Genomic DNA, 7944 nt, shown 5'->3' on the forward strand with positions numbered 1-7944 from the left:
TGCAATTGTGCTTGTGGGAACAATAAGAGACAAGCCCGGAACACATAACACATAAATCCTGCATACTGCATCGGGCCAAAGCCCGGAACACGTAACACATAAATCCTGTCTGAGCCACCAAGGCATCAAACATACTAACTACCGCATCGGACCGAAGTCCGAAAACAACTGCTAGCTAAACGGGCCGGCATTGTGGCCTTAGACCTGTTCCTACTGGAAGGATAACTCACCTGAACTGATGAGCTCTGCTGCTAACCCTTTGGCTGCTAACCGACAACCCTCTGAGGCGCTGCTCCTCTAGATTTCTGTGCTACCAATATCAATATAACACTTAGTCTGACAGTCCTCCAAAAGTCAACTAAGTCAACTCTTGTCAAAGTCAAAGTCCTGGTCATAGTCAACCTTCCAGGTTGCCCCTACTCGCCGAGTCAGCCTACTGACTCGCCAAGTTCATGAGCTCAGAAACCCCTTTCATTCGCAACTCGACTCGCAGAGTCAGACCATGACTCACCGAGTTTACTGATTTCCGAGTCCTGGCCTGTCCAACCCACTGAGTCCCCACTCAACTCACTGACCCGAGTCTTAACTCGAAGGTTTTGGGGTTTCGCGACCTGACTTGCCGAGTCTAAGAACAGACTCACCAAGTCTAAGGCAATCTTCAACAGGCTCACCGAGTTGTTCTTCGAACTCGTCAAGTCCCTGCCCAACTTCATACAACTCGCCGAGTCCACCCATGTGACTCGCCGAGTTACTACGCGACTCAAGTATGATATCTAGCCCGACTCGCCAAATCCTCTCCCAGACTCGCCAAGTCCTTACATGCCTTCCCATAATTTTGAGTCACAGAGCTTCTCCTTTGCTCCAAACAATAGATCTGGTCTTCTAAGAGTATCTGAACATGTAAAGTTGCTAACTTTACGGGTGTCTATGATGCATTGAATCCAAAACACTAAAATTAACTATTAAGGAGGCTAATTGGGCTAGAACAAGGTCATGGCTACCAAAAGATGTCTTTCTTGAGTTCATAGAGCTCAAGGATGTCAAGATCTACAATATGAACCGATATAACTGCTTCATCATTACGAATTTATGGTTTTTGAGCTCAAAACCATCCATTTGGGGGAAAACTAGATCTAGAAGTACAATAGCCAAGGTGAGAGCTTTAATACCAGAAAGTGATGGGGTTGAGAAGCTAATCCTGGACCAACAAGCTTCTCCTTGGACCTCCCAACTCCTTCTCCTTATTCTTCTTTTTCAAAGCTTGCAAATTACTTCTCCAAGGCTAGATCTTGCTCCAAGGAAAGGATATGGTGGCTAGGGTTTGGGGTTCTGGACTATAGGGGCCGCAAATGAGCCCTGGGGAAGAGAATAAGGTGCTTAAATAGGATACCAAGTCCCGACATTAGGGTTTCCCAACCCAGACCAGACTCGCTGAGTCCACTTGCCGACTCACCGAGTCGGTCACTTAATTTACACCCGGATCCCGCTCCGACTCGCCGAGTTTCTCCCTTGACTCGACGAGTCGACCCTATTTAACTTATGGTCTTCCTTTCCTTTCTTGACCTTTCTGATTTCGGGTGTTACAATAAAACATCTATTCAACAATCACCTCAAATAAACACTTAATATAATTACACATAGCACGTATTTTATAGAAAATACTTCATATATAGGTGTAAGATTAAAGTGACTACACACACATGATTTGATGATAATCGGGCAGCAATTCGTTTCTTAAAACGATCGTTTCTAATAAAACCGGAAGTTTTACTGAGAAACCGGGCTCTGCGAAGGTTGGGATTCGAAACCGTAAAGATAAATTTTCCGGGCTTCTTGGGCACTTCGTGGCGTATTCCGGGGGGTTATAATTGATACCGGGGCTTTGAGGAATGTTAGAATGAAAGAAATATGGGTTTAGGGGCTAAAAGTGAAATGTTTCCAAAATATACCTGGGAGGTCTCGCACCCTCCTATTTATAGGGGCCGCTGCTGATCCAAGGGCTGAGAAGCCTCCATGCGTCGGCAGATCCGAAGGCTCAGAGGTGGCTCGCACGTGGGTTGCGCATGCGAGGGGCTCGGTGGCATCTTCTTATTGGACTGGAATCTAGATCCGAGACTTCGGACGTGGCACTCCATGCGAGACTCGGACATGTGATAAAGGGCACGCGTCGGACACCCATTGGACCGGACTTAGGATGCGAGGGCTGGCGACATGTCTCGCTAGCTGGCTTCGGTGACTCAGCAGATTTCGGATACATGGCGCGTTTTGAGCGAGGGTGACGTGGATGAGGTCCACATATGCGAAATTCCTCGGTTTTGGCAATTTTTCTCGATTTTCGCGCCAAAGCTTCCAAAATCCATAACTTTTGCATACGAGCTCCGTTTTTGACGTTCTTTATATGCACACGTAGGTAAAATTACGCTCTACAACTTTCGATTAGACTTTGTCGGCAACTTTTGGCATTAATTTTTATATTATTATTTTTAACAGACCAGGACAGGAAATCTGTTAAAAATTCTTAACTTCTACATCCGACGTCCGTTTTCGTCAGACTTTTTACCATTGTACTGCTAATTATGAGACCTTCGATTATCGTTTAGGTTGTGTCGGCTAAAAATCACTCGATCTAAAATTCGAGTTTTTAGCTGTCTATTGTTAAGCTGAAACTTCGAAAAATCATAACTTCCTCATACGAAGTCAGATTTGGGCGTTCTTTTTATACATACTCTCGGTTTAACGAGCACTACGACTTTAGATTAGATCACTAAGGTTAAAAAGTAGTTTATCAAAAACTCACTTTTTACGACATTCGGTATCGTGCCGATTTTGTCATAAAACTTCGACAGGTCATAACTTCTTCGTTATAACTCGGATTTCGGTATTCTTTATAATCCTTGTCACGACCACTACAACTTTCTTAATAGATATCGGCTTTATCAAATATTTATTTTCGACGCTCATTTTTATTCTTAATTAATTAACTCCTAGTAATTAAGCATAAAACACATAATACAAAAGTTAACCTAGACTATCACCTGAATATAAATGCCTAGGCTAGAAACACGAGTGTTATAATTCTCTCCCCCTTAGGATGATTCCGTCGCCGGAATCACACCTCAACAAACAACTGCGGGTAACAACTCATCATGTCACTCTCCGTTTCCCAGGTGGGATTTGGTCCATTCGTATGTTTCCAGCGCACAAGCACTAAATCAACCATGTTGCGTCGCAACTTCATAGTCTTACGGTCAACGATTGCCTCAGGTTCTTCGATCAACCTCTTGTTTTCATCCAACCTTAATTCAGAAATGGGAATTATGTCGGGCACATCTCCCATGAACTTTCTTAAATAACACACATGAAAGGTGTTATGAATACCCTCCAGTTCTTCTGGTAATTCTAGCTTGTAAGCTTGATTCCCGATCCTCTGAAGAACTTTAACTGGTCCAATAAACCTTGGACTCAATTTTCCCCTTTTACCAAATCTTATAAGTCTCTTCCACGATGAGACTTTAAGTAGAACCGAATCTCCAACTTCAAAGGATATCGGTTGTCTTTTCTTGTCAGCATAACTCTTTTGTCGATCTTGAGTAGCTAACATCCTCTCCTTAATTATTTTCAACTTTTCAGCTGTCTGATGGACTATTTCAGGTCCCATAAATTGCTTTTCCCCAGCTTCCAGCCAACATGATGACGTTCGACACTTTTCTCCATACAAGGCGTGATAAGGTGTCATCTTGATGCTTGAGTGGAAACTATTATTATAGGAAAATTCTACTAGAGGTAAGTGTTCATCCCAGTTACCTTGGAATTCTAGGGTACATGCTCTCAGCATATCCTCTAATGTTTGAATTGTTTGTTTGCTTTGACCATCAGTTTGCGGATGGTAAGCTATACTCAAACACTACTTGGTACCCAATTCCTCTTGTAGACTCCTCCAGAACCTTGAGGTAACACGGCTGTCACGATCGGATACAATCGTTAACGGAACACCGTGAAGCCTCACAATTTCCTTCACCTAATAATTCGTAAGTTTATCCATAGACCATTTCTCTTTGGCTGTTATGAAATGCGCACTCTTAGTGAAGCGATCAACGACCACCCAAACCATGTCATGACCGTTCCTTCTTCTGGGAAATTTAGTCACGAAATCCATGGTAATATCTTCCCATTTACCCATGGGTACAGGAAAAGGTTCTAAACTCCCATACGGTTTCTGATGTTGTGCCTTAACTCTAGCACAAGTTACACACTCGGCCACATACTTAGCAACATCGAGCTTCATCGTCGGCCACCAGTAATAGGGTTTTAGATCCCTATACATTTTCGTACTGTTGGGATGAATCGAGTACATGGTCTTGTGAGCTTCTTCCATCAGAACATCTCTTACTCCTCTCGTCTTAGGTACCCAAATCCTATCTTGGAATACCTTCAACCCTTGGTTGTTTGTACCTAATACTAACGTTTTGCCCAAACATTCTTCCTTTCGGTCATTTTTCTCTAAAGCTTCCTCTTGAGCTTTCTTTATACTTTCCATAATTGTCGAGACAACTTCAATTCTCAATGCCCTTAGCCTTTTCTTTTCAAGGTTTACCTTCCGACTGAGAACATTAGCAACAACATTTGCCTTACCAGGGTGGTAAAGTATCTCACAATCGTAGTCCTTAAGTAACTCTAGCCAGCGCTGTTGTCTCATGTTCAATTCCTTCTAATTAAAGAGATATTGGAGACTCTTATGATCAGTGAAAAGTTTACATTTAGTACCATAAAGATAGTGCCTCCATGTCTTTAAGGCAAATACTACCGCTGCCAACTCCAGATCATGAGTGGGGTAGTTCTTTTCATGCTCTTTTAATTGCCTCGATGCATACACGATCACTTTATCCCTTTGGGTCAGAACACAACCTAACCCAACTCCAGATGCAATGCTATAAACTGCGAAGTCATCAACTCCTTCAGGTAACAAAAGAATCGGTGCTTCACACAATCTCTTCTTTAACTTCTCAAAGGCCTCCTTATGCTTCTCATTCCAAGTATAAGTAGCTCCTTTGTGGGTCAAAGCTGTTAATGGAGTAGCGATTGAAGAAAAGCCTTGGATAAATCTTCAATAATATCCAGCTAATCCTAAAAAGCTTCGAATCTCCATAGGACTTTTTGGTTGTTCCCACTTCATCACAGCTTCAATCTTCACTGGGTTAACCATTATCCCTTCTTGGTTAACCACATGACCCAAAAATTGGACTTTTTGCATCCAAAAATCACATTTGGAGAACTTTGCGTATAGCTTCTCCTTCTTTAATACCTCTGACACTTCTCTCAAGTGTTTACCATGCTTCTCCTGGCTTTTCGAGTAAATCAGAATGTCATCTATGAACACTATCACAGATTTATCTAGGAATGGTTTACAAAACCTATTCATCAAATCCATGAAACTTGATGGGGCACTGGTTAGTCCGAACGACATAACCAAAAATTCATAGTGTCCATATCTTGTTCTAAACGCATTCTTTTCAATATCCTGCTCTCTCACCTTTAGTTGATGGTACCCTGACCTAAGATCGATCTTCGAGAAATATCTCGAACCTTGCAACTAGTCGAACAGGTCATCGATCCTCGGCAACGGGTACTTGTTCTTTGTTGTTGCTTTATTCGGGCAATCCCTCAAAATATGCCCTTCTTCATTGCACCCAAAACAGACGTTCTTATTGAAGGTGTATTCATTGGCATAATGCCTAGGATTTCCACATTTGTAACAAGTGACTTCCACGCTACATTTCCCAACATGTTTCTTCTTACACTTGTCACACCACTTTGCTTCAGCTCCTCCTCCGAATTTTCTCCAACCAGTCTTCGAGAACTTGTTCTTTTTATTGGAACCTGATGTTCCTTCAAACTTTATGTTTTCACCAACTTCAACCTTGCTGGCGGCTCTCCCCTTAATCATATCTTTAACAGACTTGGCAGCCCAGATAGCTGCCTCCAAAGTAAGTGCCTAACGTACCGGCACCGCATACTCCCATGGAAGTCCCTTTGCGTATCTGTCAATTTTTGCCTGCTCATCTGGGACAATACGCAAAGAAAACTCCATTTTGTTTGTGAAGTTATTCGTATATTCATCAACGGTCATACTTCCTTTCTTCAATGTCAGAAATTGGTTTTCTAGCTCAAGCACATTTTGGGCCGAGTAGTACTTGCGCTTGAAGTGCACCAAGAACTCTGGCCAAGTCAGTTGTAGTGGCTCATTAGGGCTTAGGGTTTTCCCAAGAGTGCTCCACCATCGAGCAGCACTACCCCTAAACTGACGTACTACAAATGTGGTTTGTATCTTGCCTTGGCAACCACAAGTCATGAAAGTCAATTCCATTTCCGAGATCCAATCCATTACTCCGACAGGATCTTCTTTTCCAGTGAAGGTCGATGGCTTGCAAGTCATAAAGTCCTTATACTTGCACCCATTTATCTCCACCCTATCTTCGTGGTTATTTATCCCAACCACAAGCGGATCAGTTTGACCAACAGATCTATTGTTGTTTCCTTCTTCAGATCGATCGTCATTCAATTTACATTGTTCAACAGGAACAGAAGGTTCATCCCTGTTGTTCAACAACATTTGCCTCAATTCCTCCCTATGTTCAGCCATCATGGTCTAAATCATAGTTCGTATTCTAGCCATGGTGTTGGGTTCGGGTGCAGATCCTACTATAGGCACCTATTCCACCACTTGAGGTTGAGGTTCTTGGTTTCTGTTTGCATTTCCAGCTCCACTCAGAGTTCTTGCCATTATAATCTACATACTTGATAAGGCGAATGTAGGTGTTTATCCTTGATAGATATTTCAATTCCCTTATCACTCAGAAACGTTTACACGTTAGTTCTAATCTCGTAATCGTACGCTTAGAATCCTACACACATAAGGTTTCCAGATACGGTCGGCAGCAGACCATAGATCCGAACAAATAATGGCATATATCGCAAACATATAACATTTATCACATAAAAGCATTTTAGGCACCTTTCCTAAAACAAACTAGTGCTTGTGTCTAAAATATGATAGACACTCATCTTACAATCATCACTTAGCATTCTAAGTTTAAGTCTAGAAATCCTACAATTTCTTAGTTCGCATAAACTAATGCTCTGATTCCAACTGTGACATCCCTAATTTCTCGGCCAGAAAAAGACCGATTTAATTTATGATTTTTAAAATAAAATCAGAGAAATCTTTTTAAAAGATGTTGCGGAATTGGTCCCCACAACAAAACTTGATAAAAGTTTATCAAAACCTTTCTTTAAGAAATGTATAGTTTCATTTCATATCAAAACCTCGGGATGTCATGTTCTGATACAGATCTGTTGAGTTGAAGACACGTTTCAAGATTGCGTCATTGGGCTCGGCTGTTAGTCCATTTGTTTTGTACTCCGGTTTTGGGCCTGTCCAACCGTGAGTTTGCTAGGTTTACTATATAAAGATATGCTTGCATGCATATTAGGTTAACGCTTCAGAGAATAACGATAGTATTGCAGATTTCTTTATCGTTCTTGTAAACTTCCAACCCTCTATAGTTGATGTTCTTGATCGAGCTCTTCTGAGGGTTTATTTTATAATCATTCGACACGTTTGATTCACTCTTGAGTTGTTCTTTGCTTTGCATTCGTTCTTGCTGTTTAATATTTATTTACCTGTTTAAGATCTAATCGATCTTCGAGATTAAGTTTTAATCTCATCAATTGGTATCAGAGCAGGAGGCTGTGTAATCGATACACTTCTTTTCTGTGAAAAGGTTTCAATTAGGGTTTTTCCGCAATTACTGATATTTACTGAGCCGTCATCTCATTATTGACGTATCTTGATATTTATTATTTTGCCCTAATCTGAGTTATTACAAGTCTGATCTTTGAACAGGTTTTTCGATCATAATGGACGAGTCGCAATCGAATCCCATC

This window comes from Lactuca sativa, chromosome 3 (assembly GCF_002870075.4).
Source record: "Lactuca sativa cultivar Salinas chromosome 3, Lsat_Salinas_v11, whole genome shotgun sequence".
Taxonomy (NCBI): domain Eukaryota; kingdom Viridiplantae; phylum Streptophyta; class Magnoliopsida; order Asterales; family Asteraceae; genus Lactuca; species Lactuca sativa.